The following is a 19676-nucleotide window of genomic DNA, read 5'->3' on the forward strand; positions in this document are numbered from 1 at the left end:
TTAATTCATTATTTAAATTATTTACAATTTCTTTAATGTTATCACCTATGCAATACATTAATGTGTCATCCGCAAATAGATGAATTTTACATTTTTTCACGTTATTAACTATATCATTAATATACAAAACAAATAACAATGGTCCCAATTTAGACCCTTGTGGTACTCCATAAGACACTAATTTCTCTTCAGAATATACATTATTTATTTTAACTTTTTGTTTTCTTTTATATAAGTAATTATTAAACCATCTTAAAACTATATCACTTATACCTATACTCTCCAATTTCTTTAACATTATTTTTCTGTCTATTGTTTCGAAGGCTCTCTTGAAATCCAAGAAAACTGCTCCAATGATTTTGTTTGTATCCTTAGCCAATAGCCAATCATTTATCACTACTTGTAATGCAGTTTCAGTGGAATGCTTTTCTCTGAATCCCGATTGTTGTTCACATATTATGTTTTGAGAAGTAATAAATTCCTTTAATACTCTCTGTTACATTTCTTCTTGAAAACCATCAAACATTTGTGTAGAAATGAAGCAGATGATGGACTGCATCCATGTCAATATATAAAGCTCTCCATTTCACAGAATTCATCATTTAAATTGTTTCATCTAAAACACTTCACAATAAAACTAGTGGTATTTTTTATAACTAGTACCGAAAAATAAACCATACAATGTAAAATAAAACAGTATTTCCTCTTTAAACGATCCTAAGTTAACATCAGCAAATGGGAACACAATATTTATTTATAAAAATTAAGACCATTGTCACCTGACAAGTTAAGATAATGCGACACGATGGATAAAAGCATTAAACATACAATTCAAAAAATATATATATAAATAAACATATAAAAAAGGACAGACACAAATCCCCATCCCATACAATATATGTACGTGCATGAATTCGAATATGCCAAATAGTTTGTAAATATTTAGCAAACTTGTCAATAATTTATTCAGAACCTTAAAATTTAATGCTGTTCTAGCTTATTGTTGAGCTTTAAGTCCCGTTTTGAGTTTACATTATTTATAGATTTTTTCCAGATCTAAGATCAACAAATAATGATGTTGTTGGTCCTATTTTAAACAGTGTTGTTTGATAGTGAAACTGCTGCAAATTTTTCCCAACACATACAATTTTTTTCACGTTACTTTAAAAAAATATCAACGTTCACTTCATGACATGGATACCTGTGACGTAATTAAAAAATGTAAATCACCGCTTATTCCATCGCTGCGCAGCTTGAATTTTATTTCTAAAACCGAAGGTCTTGTCGTTGCGTTGTTGTGAAAAATATGAAGACAAACAAGGGTATAATTACTTACAATGTCAACCTTTAACGGGGACCCGGCTTCAGACTTAATTACGCGCTAAACATTTTACACCCCCGCGGGCGCAATAAAGCGTGTAAATCTTCGTTACACGCATTTGTGTAAATATTTTTTCGCCACCTACTAAATGCAAATATTTACACGAGCCAAAGCGCGATAATCGCTATTTTTCGCATATTTGTGGGTATGTGTGTTTGCTCAAAGATTTAGTTGAAATTTCTGTTTTTGAAACGCAAGAGTGATATTACATAATTTTAAAATGGTGGAAAACATGGATTTACAGTTAAATTAAGAAACGATTTTTGATTCCAATACCTCTTAGTTTAACGTAGACTTAGCGCGGTCATAAGACTTTTAAATTGAAAGAGGAATCAATCAAAAATATATGACCGGGGAGATATAAATATGAGGATAACAAATAGAGGGCCATACCAAAAATATAACTCGTAGCAAAATACCAAGCTTTTTTTTTGCTGTTCCTAATAATCAGCTATCTATAAAAATTGAATATGCTAATAAAAAAATCCCTACTAAAATATAGTAATTAGAAAAATATTTTTACTATAAAAAAGTAAAAATTGTTTATAAAAAAAACTTTTTTGATATTTATAGTTTGCTACTTACAAAATAAATGCTACTAATAAATAAAAAAGGCTACTCAATAATGAATGCTTTTTATAAAATCTTTAATGCTACTTATAAAATAGTAAATGTTACTTATATTTATATTTAATACAGATTTTGAGAAAGCCTTTGACAAAATTTGTCATAGGTTATTATTAAAAAAATTGTCAAACCTCGGATGCTCAGATAATTTAACTCGGTTATTCTCGAGTTATTTAAGCAATCGTAGACAGTTTGTAACCTATGGTGGACGATTGTCAAAAGAATATTTTACCCCTTCGGGGGCTCCTCAAGGATCCAATCTGGGACCTCTGCTTTTTGTGTTATTTATTAATGACATAAATACAGCAATAAAAATTCAAGTTTTCTTCTGTACGCAGATAATTTAAAATTATATAAATGCATTTGATCTGTTGTGGACTCCTTCTCTCTACAAAGTGATTTAGACTCTCTGTGGATATGGGCTTCCATTAACCGTCTGCCCTTTAGTGTCGGAAAGTACCATTCTGTGTCATTTTCTCGATCCCGTTCGCCATCAGCTTATTTATACCTTCTCGGTGGTAACATTTTGACTAGAGAATCTTCCACTAAAGATCTTGGAATCACTTTTGAGAGCAAATGGAGGTTCTTTCTACACCTACACGACGTCTGTGATAAATCTTCCAAGATGCTCGGCTTTGTGATGAGGAATGCCTTTCACTTTGACGATCCGTCGGTTATTCGCATCCTCTATGCCACCTTAGTTCGTAGCATTCTTGAATCGGGGTCTATAATTTGGAATCCCCGAATAGCCAAATATTCCCTTTTACTGGAAAAAATTTAAAAAAGATATTTAAGATACCTTTACAAAAGGACATTTGGTTAATATCCGTACTTATATCCCAGCGCTTTTCTTTTAGGAGCGTTGGGATATGATTCGCTGAGTTCTCGCAGAAAGCTGTATGTCGCTAAGCATTTTTTCAAATTACTAAAAGGTGCTGTTGACAATCCAGCTATTCTCGAGGAATTCTAGGTTTGGGTTCCGGAACATTTTCGAGAATCACGATCGAGACCTCTTTTGATAGCCGTTATGGCTAAAACGTCCGCACTTGCCGACTCGCCTATAGCTGTGGCCATCCGGCTCTTTAATACGCTGGCATCACATATTGACTTATTTAATGTTAGTTACAAAGATCTGTTCCAGTTTGTATCATTTAATTTTAATATTTTATAATTTTTTGCTATGTTTAAGTATTGTTTTATTTATGTATATATATACTTTTTTTATGTTTTATAAATTTAAAATTTGTTTTCGACCATCGTGGCGCATTGGGGTAACCTGTTAGGCCATGATGGTCTTAATTTAATCTAAAAAATAAAATAAATAAATTAATAAATGACAACATTTTACCAGAATAACTTTTTTGTACTCCTTAAAGAAACCAGACCGGTTATATTTAAAATATATTGCTAATTAAGATTGATTTAAAGCTCATAAAAAGATTTTAATTTACATAAAAAAATTAGCGTAATTAATACTTTATATTTTTAAAAGAATAGTTTCATACGTTTCATGTAATTTAAATTGTCAGCAAAAATATTCTGGAGCTGAAAAGTGATTCAAAGATAAGTTTAATGATAAATCAATCACATAATTTTAGCTTAGGGTATTTGATTCCTACCCAAAAATAAAAGATATATCTACTTCAGTCATACTTCCATTTGTGTCGACATATCTACGCAAAGCAAGCTTTTTAACTTTGCTGCAAATGAAAACGAAGCAAAGAAGTAGATTAGAGGTTGAAAATAACCTGATTTTTATTATTCCTCTGCCTCTCCAAATACTAGCAAAAAAAACAATCACACATTTTTATTGATATAAATCTTAATCGAATAAAATAACTATAAATTAGTAGATTTTTTTATTGATTGAAGTACACTTTAAGTTATTAGTTCTGGATTTAAAAAATCTATTGTATAACCTTTTATTAAAAAAATTAAATAAACGAAATATATTATATACATACCTACTAAAATATAAATTCAAAAGATTTTTTTTCAAAAGTCCATATTATTTGGAATTCCTTTAAAATTAATTAGGCCATCTATCTTGTAAAACAAAAAAGTTAAAAGCCCCGCTTAGATTTTAACGTTAAATATGAAAAATACTAAGTATAAAAAAATAGAAGCGACTCAGCGAAAGGCGAAGTCTTAAGCAATGTTTTGTGAACTGTCCATTGTTCTTTCATAATAGTTCATGACTTTCTTAAGTCATGTTTGATCATGGTTATAATATAGGAGTCACGCTACAAAAAAAAGAGTAAATAATGATTGACCAAAGTAATTGAAAACACCACTTATTTTGTGGCTTACTTTAAATATCTTGAGAAGTCGATGTCTTCGCAACCCCTAGTATAAAGAATGACCCAAAATAAAAACGATATCTGCAGTTTTAGTGATTGATCCCCGAAAAACCGCTCGACAGCAGTACCCCGGGGCGCGCACCTGAAGCGCGTGACGCGCGTGCAAGACCCGCGGGCGCACAAAACCCAGGATATTATTTATGAGCCGGTTATATTAAATGGAAAATGACGCCGTGGCCCTCGGAAAAACCTTATTGTGCCCAGGTTTTTTCGCCTCGTCTTTTTCCTTCGGGACAAAGCGCGTCTCGAAATAATGTCCGGGCGCGCATAAATCAAACGGATAAAGGCGATGCGGCGTGGACGTATTTTCCAAAGTGATTTACTAAGGCTTTTTAACTGTTTTCTCTCCTCAACACTGCTGTGCTAGGTAATTTGACGTCGACCCCAAATTTATATGAATGTGTGTCAATATGAGGTTAAAAGGAAAACCTGAAAGGTTAAATATATCATGAATATCTCCTCGGAAGATATTTGTAAATAATGCGATAGATATTAATAACTTGCCTTTGAACTGCGATGCCATCGCTTTTTATGTATTGGCAAATAACCTACTTGATAATAGTTATTTAGTAACATATTTATTAAATTTACGCTAAATTATTATTGATGGAACGACGCCTTTCACTAAAAAGTGTAGAAAAGTGTTGGAAGTAATTGTAATATAAATCTCGAAAAATACTTAGATTAATTTGGTTTTGTCTTCAGTCGTGCAACAACCGCGAATTAAATGTATTTACAAATTATTAGGCATCTAACGTCAGATTTTATTTTGATAAAATATTTCTTAGGTAAAATCATTATGATTTATAAAAACAACTGATTCAAGTTGTTTAGTAATACATATATCAATAGAGTTGTATAAAGCTCTCAACAAATGATAGTCATATGATGAAAGGTCATGATTATATGATGGATGTAAAAATTTTGACAGAGTCTCCACAAAAACATGTGGTCCAGAATCGTCGTAATAAAACAAAATATCTTTTATAATTAAATTCTTAGCAATTCTGGCCTTTTTGGTAAATTGTATGCAGTGCTTAGAGGAATTAATAGTTTTGTTTGCTGTCAGTAGTTCGTATCTTTCTTTTTTGTTGCATGTATGTACTGGTTCACTTCGCAATGCCTATTATATTATATTTTTAAAATAACATGTTTGCAAAATCACTGTAAGGATTTTAATATTAACCAATAAAAATCTTCTGCTTTACAACAAGGTACAATAAGTTTAGCAGAACACCCAAAACTGCACAATAGCCACGCAAACTTTTAAAAGCTATTTATAAACATCAATCACCACTAATTACCACAGAAACTCTTTATTTATATGTTTCAAAACTGATTTTTTGCAAACGTTTGCGAATAATATGCTTTAGGTATAACTAGATCTCAGTATTAATTCAGCAATGTACTCAAGTAGCTTTAAGTGGTTGATCAAGCTTGAAATTTTTCTCTCCTTTTCACATTACAGTAATTCAAACATTGATTGAAATCGATATATAAACGGATAAATAAAGTAGATATCGTATTGGACCCTCACAAGTGCCGACACAATTTAACCCCTTCTCTCACCGTCGGCTTATTTCGTCGATGGTTCTTGAACGCAATCATCAATCGACAATGAACCTCATTGTGTCACACCACCATTCGATTAACTAACGTCATCGTCACGCGTTCGATTTGATTAAATGCACTTCCGATGACACTTGTCCAATTAGATGAAATCGAATTATAGCACACAGACAGTTCTAAATAACGTTATTAGGCTTATTATTTATGATGAATATGTATATTAGTTATACTTGGGTATGCAAATTTTATTATTTAAAATTAAACGCATTATATTACCCTTTGTGTGTTCTCGTTTGTGCGGTCCTCTTGTATACAACCGCAAACTGACGGTCAATAAATTATGTCCGTATACAACGGACGATAGCTTTAATGAGTGAGAAACTCAACGATAAATACAAATGTGTTTGAATGTTTGTTTGTTTGTGTGTATAAACGAGACGCGGAAATATAAATCAAACGTCGCATTTATGTTGTGTATATTTTTCATTTATATTATGGTAACTAAATATAGGCCTACCAACTGCAGGTTTGCGCTACGTGCTCTTAGATTCATAAATTTTAAATCTAGCATTTTTGTAAGTGCAACACACTATTTTAAATATTTTATTAGTAATGTTCTAAAAATCTTGAGTGAGTAACATATAAGAAGTAATGTCGGTCGTTGTGTTTCGTACGTCTTAAATATAATATAATTAAAAAAAAAATTTCCAATAATTTTTTTTTAGTAAAATAATTGATTTTAATTTAAGTTATTAACATTTATTAACCTAATATAAACAAATTCCTTTAAAATTTTACTATAAATATAATTCTTAGAATGAATTTTATATTACAAATTTAGCTATCGCTGTTCTTTATAAACTATATTAAATATATCATATTTTACTTTAAATAACATAAAATCTAAAATATTTTTTAATATAAAAATATGAAATATGTCTATATTTTTTTTAATAACTTTATACTCCAAAAGTCTTTTTAATTATTTTAAATATGTTTGAGAAAAGTATTATTAATGAAAATAAATCCATTCTTAACGGGTTAAAATAAATAAAATGGCCAGATCGACAATAAGTTTTGGTCTGGGATTAGTCGGTTCGTTCGACAAAATAGGGCGAAAAACTCGAAAGGACTTTTGTGTCGAGATATCGACGACAAATAAGTTTGCTCGCCTGTGCCTGAGCCTGAAAAATGTTTGCGACACCTGAAAATCCAGCTGCTCAAAACGGACAAAAGATAAAGTGGCCGTGATTGATTTTTGTGGATTTTGTGCTCCGACTTCGGCTTGTCTGGGTTTTATCGTTGTTGTTGTGTTTTGTTTTTTTAGTTTTCCAAGCTGCAGATTTATTGCAATTTTCATATATTTTCCAAGCGGTAAACATCGCAACAATACATTAAATAAAGTTATATTGTGATATTGTTGTACAACTATAGTATTATAAATTTTACATAAAAAAAAAATCTTTTGGCAGTCGTTTAAAAATAGCATATCATTCATATTTGAGACAGTAGTAAAAAGAAAAATGTAGCTTGAATGATGTTGCGTCATCAGCATAGCAAAGTTTTAATACATAAATTTTAAGAAATTTAATTAAAAAATATTTTAACACTTGATATTTTCAACCGCATTCAATTAACTCCTACCATGTCAACATATATAAATATTCTTGCCGGTAACTTTCAGCCGTTTCGACCCTTATAGTTATTTGGGATTATGTAAGCATTTACAGCCTCCCGCGGGATCGTGTAGCTTTCGGGGGTGGATAAGGTTAACACGGACATCCGCCACCGCACGCTGCTAATATGGTCAAAGTTGACATTTGACAGCATTAACGTTAACTCGCCCTAACAATGTATACCGCATTTGTGTGACACGACCCTCAGTGTCCGACACGAGGACTATCCGGGGAAAAAATCGAGCACCTTTTTTTGTGAAGTAGCATAGGTCGCTATCTTGTTATTATAATATTGATAATGTATATTTATTATTATGTATATACACTCATAGTATATTAAAATATTTTAAATAGTTAACAATCGCTGCAATTCGAAGAATTAGTAGTGGTTTTAATGTGCTAAATATACAGCTGAACATACGTCAAAAACAGAGGTGGATCTTGTTTTTTACGTATATTCCAGATAATGACCTAATTTAAACTATTGCAAGTATGTTATAATAACCATCATATGGTGTAAAAAATATGTTCTAAAAAAACTTTTGAAAATTTTAATCGATGAGTCACCCCTTATCTTGCTGTATTTGCTATTTTTGTCTAGCGTGACATACATCATTAATTTCTTACGTTAATGGTTTGTTACTAAAAGGCATTTTTACGGAATAAAATGTATTTATAAGTATTAAATAGATATTTTGTGTATATAAAAATAAAATATAGTTTAATTAATTTGCAGTACTTGTTATTTATACTATCTTTAATATTTTTCATAATAGCTTTTCTTATCAGATAAAAATTAATTAGTTAATAAAAAGTATTATAACTTATAATCTAACCTAACCTGATCCTTTAACTAATGTATTACATATTAAAATCTAAAAAAATACTGGCAAGCGATTACAAAATCTGTATATGGCCATGTAAAGCGTGTAAAAGTACTACTCATTTAACAAATAACTTATAGGCTTTTGCACCTTATTTAATATGTTATTTTGTATTTTGGTCTGTTTCTATTAATTTTAAATTTTATATGTATTTAAATCTGAATATGCTTCTTAAATTTGCATAAATAATTTATTTATTATTTTAAATTTACAGAATAATCTTAAATGCTCATATAAATTTATAAGACAATTAAATTAAAAATAGTACAAAAATAATTATTATATTATTAGTTTTATTGCTAATTAAATTTCAGTACTAATAAATTAAAAACGATACAAAATTATTTTATTTTAATAGTAGGGCAATTTAATATTTTTTTATAAAATACCATATAATGATTTAAAAGCAGTAATATAATTATATACTGTAAAGTAATATTATTAAAATTTATTTTTTTAGCAAAAACATTATGTTAAAATATAAATTTTAATTAAATATAAACTAAAAATATTTTCATGCAAATATAATATATATTTTTAAATGTTTTTTTTATTTATAATTAATTTTTTGATTAAATAAATAATATGTAAGATTTCATGACAAATTTAAATTATGCAGTTTATGAGTATTAATCCTTTGAGTAGTGAGTTAATATATATATACATTTGTTAGCATACATCTAGGAATGAGTTATTTTTATGTACTTTTCCATTATTATTTCTGTTGTAATTTATTTATTATTACTTTATATAGGATTTATAGTAAATTATCGAAAAAATTAGCGATCAAAGTCTTTTTGCCTTGATTTTCACTAATACCTTTTTGTATTAGTATGTTTTATTATTTACTTCTAACAATTTTTTATTAATAAATTTCGATAATTGATTTTACATATTTTGTATATATTATTCGGCTTTTGCAATATTTTCATATTATTTCAGAAGCTCTTAATATTTTTTATATAACATTTTTTTTATTGTTTATTTATTATGTCCTTCTTAACTAATCAATATTATTTTCTATGTAAATCATAAACTTTAAATCAAATTTAAAAAATATTGTATACATATAATATTTTTTATTTATTATTTCTTTAGTCAAATATGTAATATGTAATAATGAACTATCTGGGGTACCTTAAAACAGTGAAAGATCGACCACCGTACATGTACGGCGATACTGATATATTAAGAAATAAATTTTTATTTAATTTAAATAAATTTATATTTTAAGTTACAAGAGTTTAAATATTTTTATTGTTGTAACAGAAAATATGTAACTAAAAATATATTTTTATTAAAAACATATTTGATTTATTTTACTGTATTAAATTACTTGCTGATTTTTAATAAATATGATGCCTGTATTATATATTTATATTAAATATTTTTCACAAATCTTTATAATCTATAAATAATATTAATAAATGATCTTACTTTTTAACTTTGAGCTAATATTGCTAGCAATTTGAATATTTTTTTATTATGAGTTAGATTTTTTTTAATAAACAATGAACTTAAATTTATATATTTGTAAAAATAATTTAAAATTATTATGATATTAATAATTTAATTAATAAAACTCACAAATATTTAGTGATTTATTAGTTAATGATAAAAATCGGAACAATGTGAAAAAATTATGAGCATTTGCGCTGAAAAATTTGCCTTTTTTAATCGATGAAATAATTTTGCAATAATTAATATAAAAGTCGTTTCATCTAATAATTAGAGAAAAAATCAATGTTATTATTTAAGCATTTTTTTATATGCTCAGATAAAAATAAAGATGATTTTGCCTTTATAGAATTTGGCCGCTAACCTAATCACTTGGCCTTAATCTTCAAACATCTGACTTGGACTTGACAAGTTACTTTATGACTAAATTAAATTTTTTCCTCTTAAAAATGTGTTTCATAGTCTACAAATCGTATTGAAGATTATAAATAAAAAGCTACTGTTTTATTGGGATATTTTAAATGTCTTAATGCGAATTAAAATCTCTTTTATTCTTAGTCAGATAGTGGCAGTTTTGATTGAATTGTCTGTAGACAGTGATTTAATACGGCAATAAGTTTAATTAGATATCCTTGAGAATTGAGGAAAGTTCATTGTTCCACTAAACTTTGATTATATGATTCATATAATATAGACTTAGGACGAAAAACTGTTTAATATCAAGTCATATATTAAGTCATATATCTGCATATATTTAGATTTGAAATAAAAGTTAATACATGATATTTTAATTTTTAATATCCATTTATACAAAAAATAAACAGTCAAGCTGTACTAATGAACAGCAATTTAGGATAATTATATATAATAATTCAGAGTATTGTACAGACTTTATTAATTGTTTTCATAATTGAATACAAAAAAATCTTTTAAAATCTACCCCCACCACTAATTTTTTTATAGTCCACCAAAAAATGCAAAACAAGAATGAAACTTAATTGCGAATATCTTACAATTCTTAATTTTCATTGGAAAATTTATTTTCCGACCCTTTTCCGGGGGCGCAGTATTCTCCACGGCGAAACTTTCCTTTCTTAATTAATGGCCCCGGATTCGGCCCGAGGTCGGATCCGTTTCTTTTTTCATTTTTTAACGTTTTTTTGCAGTTCCCTCGCCGTCGAGGAGGGTTCGATTTTGCAATTTTTCAATTCGCCAAAAACAAATACAAGTCGTCGGTGTTAATTGGGATTCAGTTAGGGAAAAAATAATAAATCAGTCGCGGACGTGATAAATTTCCCCTGGCGCGGACGCGAAACTTTGTTCTTTAACAAGCTTTCATTTGAGAATTCGAATACTTCGTCAGAGAAGGAGAGGGGCGTAATTAAAATTCCTAATTAATGTCCGTCAATGATTTTGATTGTTTGAAATATTGAGATTTGAAATGAAAAGTTTTGCCAACTCTGACAATGTTCGCTTAAAAAATAATTAAAAATTTCACCTGGACATACTTCAACTAAGCATATGTAATAAATTTATTTATATACAATCTTAGTATTTAGTAAGAGCTTATTTGAAACTATCAGTCGATATTCATAGAAAGTAAATTTGTGTACTTGTGTACTTGTGTATTTCTACATTAAGTACAAGATATTTAAACATTAGGGTTGTAGGTATAAATAAAAAAATATATATTGATCATCTATAAAATTTAACACACGTTAACCACGCACAAACATACACATAATTCGATTCATATATTATTCATCAATTTGAATCAGTGAATCGGCTTTGATTTACATAACACGCGTATCTAATTACACGCACACACACGTGCAAGGGAAACGTGACGAGCCGAACTGATTACCCTATCTGTTAAGGAGATAAGGATACTTGTCTTGAGCTGGGATTATCGATAAGACGATATTCGAAATTCACACAAGGAGCTATGGAGTAAAGTCGCGGTAATGTTATCCAATAACAATTACATGCGCACGCTGTGTATGTGTATTTGAGGATTTTGATATAACTCAGCGAATACGCATAATAGATTTATATTATAATAGTTATTCTAAAATATGAAGAGATTTGCCTTTGACTTAACTAAGACATAACACTAACACATATATTTATATTATTAATAAATTTACTTGATGTCATCATTTATATAGATGTTATTAAAAGTATATACTCTTTGATGCTTTAGAATAAATCAATTTTAAGTAGCTTTCTACCGGGATAATAACGTTTATTTAATAAAACATTCAAAATTTAGGATTCCATAAATTAATAATGTTATTTTGTAATCTCGTCTAGAAACCCAGACTCTGCAATAATATTTAGAAATGATCTTATAAGGTTATTTCAATTGAAATACAATTTTAAGAACCATAGCATTTTACATGGTGGTACGGTGTGTAATGTGAATTGTACTCATTATTAAAGTGTCACTTATTTTATATGGTACACATGTGGCAGTCTGTATTTTTTTAAGACGCATTAAACAATAACATTGTTGTTCACCGAGAGAAATGCACTGGTACTGTATAAGGACACATGGTACTATAATTGTTTTCGTAGTAAAAATCTAAACTAAGGTGATAAATAGAGGTGTAGCGACCACACACATATAACCATGTTTGAAAGGATCATTGTTTCAAACTCTAAACTCGCTTTAATGAATGTAACTAAACATGATCATTCATCAACAATTGAGAGAAACAACGCAATAGTGTAAAATATGGGGATCACGCAGACCTCGTTAAAATCTCATAAATAACACGGATCTTAAACGAGCAAACGTCATTTTCTAAAAGCGTAAACCTACTCCGCCGTTCTACGAAGCGACTACAGTGATTGGCTTGATGATCGCTGCATAATTGCGATTTGCGATTGATATATAAGCACGGACTCAGATGAGGCAGTCACTAGAAGAAACCAGCAGACGATCATCGCCGCGGGAGGAACTGTCTCCTGACACTCGCTACGGACAGCTCGGATCGTCCACGGACATCATCCCTTCGCCAGCTTTATCACTGCTTGGAGAAAACATCTCGCCATTAATCGTCCATCGCACATATGTAAATATTGTAATAAAAAACTCTTACTAGATTCCACATTGAGTCTCATTGCCCACGAGGTCAATACGCCCTACGGTTTCCAAACCTTACTTAAATAAAATAAAAATGTCGCAAATGATAGTTGCGAAAAATATTATTATATCCACAAAATTTTATACTTTTCCGTCCATTGATTCTTGAAAATAAAATAACTGTAGTAGATATTTTATTTTAAAATATCTTAAATATGTTTCTGAGGAATTTCAAAATTATTTAAATTTAAAAAATACACTTAATATAAATTAAGACAAATTTAAAAATATTTTCACAAATATTTTATGCACAAAATTAATGTTACAAAAAATATTTTCAACATTTAAATTTTTATTTTTTATATTTAGGTATTAGGTTAATTTAAACAATAAATATACTAAGGGCAACTTAATTATATTTTTTATAAAATAAAATTCTCATTATTCGCGAATTTTTTATACCTAATATGTACGACCCAGCTTAATTTTAATTATTCATTACGATATTCATCCGTGAGATTAGGAAAATTATGGTAAATTTAATCTGTGGTGATCGATCGGAATTTTAATTATATTTTAATCACTAATTTTAATTTCTCATATATAATAGAAATTAGAGACACTAAGGTCTATATAGGATTCGCACCGTGTCTTTTAGGTCAATAGTCAGAGACTTAGACCACTCGTTTATCGTGTTGTTAAGTTGTGATTAAAGACAAAATTGCTCTAAAATAAATAGCTTTATTAAGTAGAATAACTTTTAGTTACAATATTGTCATATTATTTCAATATAGTATATATTTTACAGAATTATATTATTATAAACCATCAACAGATGCTTCGAATGTTCGTTTTTGACAATTCAGCATAGCTTCGCTTGATTTACTTAAACTCTTGTTTATTCTTTAATTTAAATTCATGATATCATTTTTTGCAGCTGTTTAGCCTTTAAATTTGGTAAATGTTTTGCACAAATTATACTGATTATATTTTAAGCACACATATTTGCAAGCAAAACATTGTTGAGTATAAAATACTAGCTTAAAAACAATTTTTCGCGACGGTAACTTTATTGATGTGTAAAATTACGCCCTGATTTTAAAGAACGTTAATTTAAAACTAAAACTAAAAACAATTTTTTTCTAGCGTTATACAGCATCCAACGCGCTCAGTAACTTTATAAAATAGTTTCTACATTGTTTATCCACGTAATCAGGAATTTATTTTAAGCAAAAAATATACAGAAACTCACTTTTTACTAAATAAAATTATATTCAAAAATCGTTTAAATGAAATTTATAGCAGCTTTTCCTATGCCACGAAGCGCCCAGAAAAAGGCATGTCATTTAATGAAAAACTATTAATTTTAATGAAATCAAAATATTAAAAAAACGATCACTGACAGGCCAAATTTTGCCGATCTTTCCATTAATAAACAGAAATGACGTCCCTGGTCCTAAACAAAAATTATCGGCTTATCATTTGAGTAAATCTAAAAAAATATAATCCCGGATCTATCCTGAAAATGTTTTTAAAATGTAACACTGCGATGGTGACGGCACGATTTTATTGCTTTTTATGTGGATTTTTGACTTCTGAGAAGGGATAATTGTTTTTTTGCGTTCTGCTATTGGTCAAAATTTGGTTTAAATCTGCTTTATTCGTTTTTTAATTATTATTAATCATATTATTGTTTTATAAAAAGTCTTATTTTTAACGCTAGATAAGCTTGTATTGACACTTTTGCTTCTAAGCAAATATGTTATTTGAGCGGGGGGGGGGGAGGTAGAGGCATTGAAAAATAAAAATAGCCATAAATCGTTTCGCATTCTGTATATTCCCATGCGTATTTTTTTCATTGTATTGGATTCTTAGATCACTAATGCAAAGATAAAGCCGCCGGCCGGTTAAAGTAATAGAAAATCGCAAAAAAATGATAATTTAAATACTCTCGATCTCGAAAAATCATATTTTCAAACATCTGGCACGAACAGCTTCGGAAGGGTTTATTATTTAAGCATAAATAAGGCAAATTCGAGTGTTAGAAACTTTAAATTCCCAGACACATAATAAAACATTCCTAGAAGTATGCATACCGTGATAAAAAGGGCAGTAGTTGTAAACCTTGTAAAATATTTATACAATTTTATATAATAAAAAATGATTTATGATATTTTTTAAGAAAAAGCCCTACTTATTAGCAATAAAATATTTTTTTCGATTAAACAATTTTTTCACTTTATCACTTATATGCTACACAATAATAACCCTTTCTCCGCGGCTGATATTTTTGTGCGCCATTTCAAAATTTGCAAATATGTGGGTGAGCACATATTTATGGCATTAGTAATTTAATTTTATTACAAGGCTCAAAGGTTTTAGCTGCCCAATGCATACTGGCGATTTTCTTGATGACTTCTACAGCTGTCATCCGCGGTCAAAGGGTTAATGCATGCGTTTATTGAATAAAGAATTCATACTAGCCATTTCAGTTTCATTTAATTTTTGCAGATAAATTTTACTTTTAAGTATAGAATGCTTGATTTTTCTTTGCTACTCTATATTCACTTCCAATTTTTTTGCGAGATCAAAAAAAATGTTTTTAGTCCTAATTTTTTTGGGTTTAGAAATATTCTTAGCGCTGCTTAGTGTGCAGCAGATTTTTTGTAATAAATTTATTCTTTCAAAGTTGATTTTTATTTTTCTGTGATTTTATTTTTGACACATTCTTTGAAAATTTTTATTTCCATCGTCGTTTCAGTTCGAAAAGTTTTTACCAGCAATCCTAGCGATAGTTTTAAGTACGGTCTTAATCTTCAAGATCAGTTTGAAATGATTCAGAATTAACCTTTGTTTTTTTTATCGTCGTTTTTGTTATTATTTTGGACTTTTTTTAGTCGGACCAGCGGTTAAGAAATAACTGGAATTTTCTTTCATTTTTATACCCTGCGTTAAACTTTTACAATTAAAAATTAAGCAAATAAAAACAATGAAGTCATATTTAAGTAAAACGAAGCGGTAAAAACACCGTAAAAAATGTTACCATCGCGTTACATAACAAAGAAAGCCCTGTATGTAATCAAAACGATTATTTTTATATTTTTCTTAAATTATTGACAACATATGGTTTTTCACTTTTTCTTTTAAAAGTAATGGAAAACTATAATTAAAATAAACACAATTTTTGCCATTTTACAAATTGGCTACCATCTTTTAGCCATTGGATCATTTTACTTTTTTTAGGCAAAATATTTCATTCTTACCAATCTGTGGATAAAATCTTTTGCGATTTAATCACCACTCATTTTTTAAGCTTTTTAGCTAGCGGATTTTTAACTGTGTTGATAGTTTAGGCACATTCTGAATTTTTATTTGTGTTAGATTTAAAATTAGGCTATGCTTCTTTTATGTATTTTTAATCCAATCTACAATAAGCAATCTTGTCTTACTTCTTTTTGTCATTCAGTGTTATTTTTCCTTATTTTTTATGGTTCTAGATTGTAGAGGGGATGTGGTAGGGCACCTTTCTACCCACCTAGTTCCAAAGGTGAAATCTAAGCCAGGCATGCACACGTGGAAAATTGAATTCGGCCTATTTGATCTCCGGATTTGGCCTTCAGCCTCGAAGACTAAGCGCGGGATTATGACGGTTCATGTCGAACGCTATCGAAACTATATAATACGCGTGTATCGCGATAAGCCACCCAAAACCAGTCTCGGCTCGTAGTCTCAAAGCTCTTCTTTCCACTGCAATCAAATTATGCCAAAGCAAATTCCCTTCGGAAACAGACCGGCCACCTCACCTCACCCCATCTGTCTTAGTTAAGGCCTTTGAAATGGTTAGTCAGAGATTTGGCTGTGAATTTGCAAATTAAAAAAGTAAACAGAGTAACATGCTTTAATTTAATTAATTAGAATTAATACTAGACTCTTCGACGCAAAGCGAAAATAACTCGATTGAAAAAGCCTCACCCACCCCTCATAATGTTCAGCTCGTTAAAAGTGGCCCTCGTCAATTTTTAGCTTATCGTCACTATTTCACGTCGTGCTCGTTTGCATATCGGACACAAATGGATATCACCTAATTATCGCGTTTTATCGTCACTATCCGTCGACACAGATCGGCTGGCGCAAATTTATGGGCCCATTTCCGCGATCGCTGATTATCGTCACCACCCGCCTCCGACCCATTTCAGGGTTGACACAATGTCCGATTTGATAAACACGCCTCGAGTGTTGTCCCATAGTTCGTTGTTGGTTTTAATTAAAATCCGATAACCGAAAATTTAATAACAACTTTAATTGTAATATTTTCATGTAATGCGTTGGTTATGAACACAAAAAAAATAGAAGCAATATATTATAAACGTTCATAGCGTAGGTGTCGAATACGATAGAGTAGGAAATAATTTAAAATCCGTAAAAAATATGTTGTATAGGCGTCGTTTAGCTTTGACAAATAGTAAACTGGCTTATTTTGCCTAATTAGTATATCTATAAACAGAAACAACCATATTTGTTAAAATATTCTGAATGTTGGCTCAACATGAATGACTATTTTTTTGTAAGTGTTCATAAATTTTGGCTACAAAATTATACTAGGTGATTAAAAATATATTTTTCGTTCGAATGAGAGCTGTGTTATTTTCTAGAGGATCTCATAATTACCCACGAAATGGTTTTTATTTATGAAAGTATGGAAATATCTAATTAAATATTGTTTTTATATAAATTTCACTTAGGAGTAATTTGTAAAGCTCTTTTTATTCTAAATGTTTAAAGAATTTACAATTTAAATGTTTAATGTTAATATTATTAAAAAAATCATAAAAAGTTTAAACTACGCTTTTAATATAAAATTTAACCTTTTTAGTCTCACAGGGTCAATCAATTGCTCCCGCTGCTGTATGCGAAAAATCCCTCAGGGCTAACCTATATATTTATTACACTATATATATTTTGTAATATCGACGAAATTTGTTAAAATTTAAAACAATGCAATAACTATGTATTAAACATTAAAATGGCACTGTGTCATTTTACAAGCTAGATGGACAAATACAAAAACAGATACATAGTCAGGAATTATTTTTTTTGTTTATGTTTCATTTCTATACCCTTATATATTATTTTAGAATTAAATGGATATTTTAAATTAGCAAATTTGCTAATTATTTAAACATTAAAAAAATAAAAATGGCTTATAGCAATATATTGTATATATAACTAAAAAACTAGTAATAAAAATTCACCAAAAATTTTTTTTTTCGACTAATAATTAATTTATGGTATTTGAAATTGATTATTATATATTAAAATCCTAATTATTGGCAATATACAAATATTATGTGCTTAAGTATTCCATTAAAAATAATAAATACACATTTATTGTTGATTTTATCTTTTTTTACTATTAAATTAACATATTTTTTTATACAACAAATTAAAAAAAAACCAGCAAAACACTTTTAGTTTAATAAGAATTTAGATGCATAATAACTTAAATTTAAATATGCGTGATTTTTTTTAAATAAAAATCAGGATAAAAACTTTTATTAAAACTAATAAAAGTAATATCACTTTAAAAAAAAGTCCAAACGACCATTATTTATTTTTTTCAATTACAATTTTATTTTATTATTACAAACATAAGATTTCCGGCACTAAAGTATATTTGTATAATATATAAAACATTTTATAATAAATATATATTAAGGCTCAAAAACTTTATTTCTTATCATACAGCATAATTGCCAAAAAATAGGCACACATTATTTTTATTGAAATCTAAAAAAAATCCTAATTTTAATATATAGGTATGAAATTTGTTACAAAAAATATCTAGAATATTTTAAGCAATTCTGGTCAATAAAATTTATTAGTAAATTCTAAAATTAAAACTTGTGACTATAAAATATATTCTACGCATTAAAATACTGCAAAATAAAAAACTTTATATCATGTTAAAATTTACAAAATCATAAAAAAAAAACTGCTACATATGTATATTTTTAATTAAATAAAGTTTTAAATTTCATAAAAAAACGGGTCTCATAGTCGTAAAAATATATTTTAATAATATTCATAAAACTGTCTAAATCCTGAGAAAAATATTGTCATTATTTATTTTTATAAATAATCACATTATTTTAAAAAAAAAATTTTTCATGGTGAATTCTCTACATAAAAAATATTTTTTGAATTTAAAACTCAACCTTAGCCTTTTATTATAGAGCATAGAAAGCATTTTTATATGTACTACGAAACAAAAGAATATACATATAATCAAATATTTATCAGTATTTTGTGTATTTATTGATTAAATAAGTCGATTAATTTACAGACCTGCTGATTTTGTGGTATAGTAAAATAATTAAAATGCAAAATATATTATTGGTGACACAAATTTACTAAAAACAACAAATTAAACATTTATGTATTAAAAAATCAACGATTAATCAAAAAAATCTGAAATTACCTATTTCAAGTAAGAAAGTTGCATTTTAGATTGATATAAGAAATGATTAAATTAAAAATATATTAAAAACCCTAATTTTTTAATATAATAAATAATAAATTTAATATGTTTATAATAAATACTATTATTTTTTTAATTATAATACATAAAGTCTA

The 19676-nt window shown here is 28.4% G+C and overlaps 1 protein-coding gene across 3 annotated transcripts in view; it reads left to right on the top strand.

Moving 5' to 3' along the window:
- LOC148232834 (uncharacterized) overlaps positions 1-19676 on the top strand; it is a 248966-nt gene that overhangs the window by 57184 nt on the left and 172106 nt on the right. The window contains exon 1 of one of the 3 annotated variants that reach the window (XM_088190569.1): positions 12896-13032. The exons of 1 other annotated variant lie outside the window; for it this stretch is intronic. The gene's annotated coding sequence lies outside the window, so the exon portion shown is untranslated. Of the gene's footprint in view, positions 1-12895; positions 13042-19676 lie in introns of those variants that run through there. One more of the 3 variants, XM_088190571.1, reaches the window with a different exon arrangement.

Source organism: Plectrocnemia conspersa, unplaced genomic scaffold (assembly GCF_051122295.1).
Source record: "Plectrocnemia conspersa isolate PC_06_02 unplaced genomic scaffold, ASM5112229v1 ptg000008l, whole genome shotgun sequence".
NCBI classification, from domain to species: Eukaryota; Metazoa; Arthropoda; class Insecta; order Trichoptera; family Polycentropodidae; genus Plectrocnemia; species Plectrocnemia conspersa.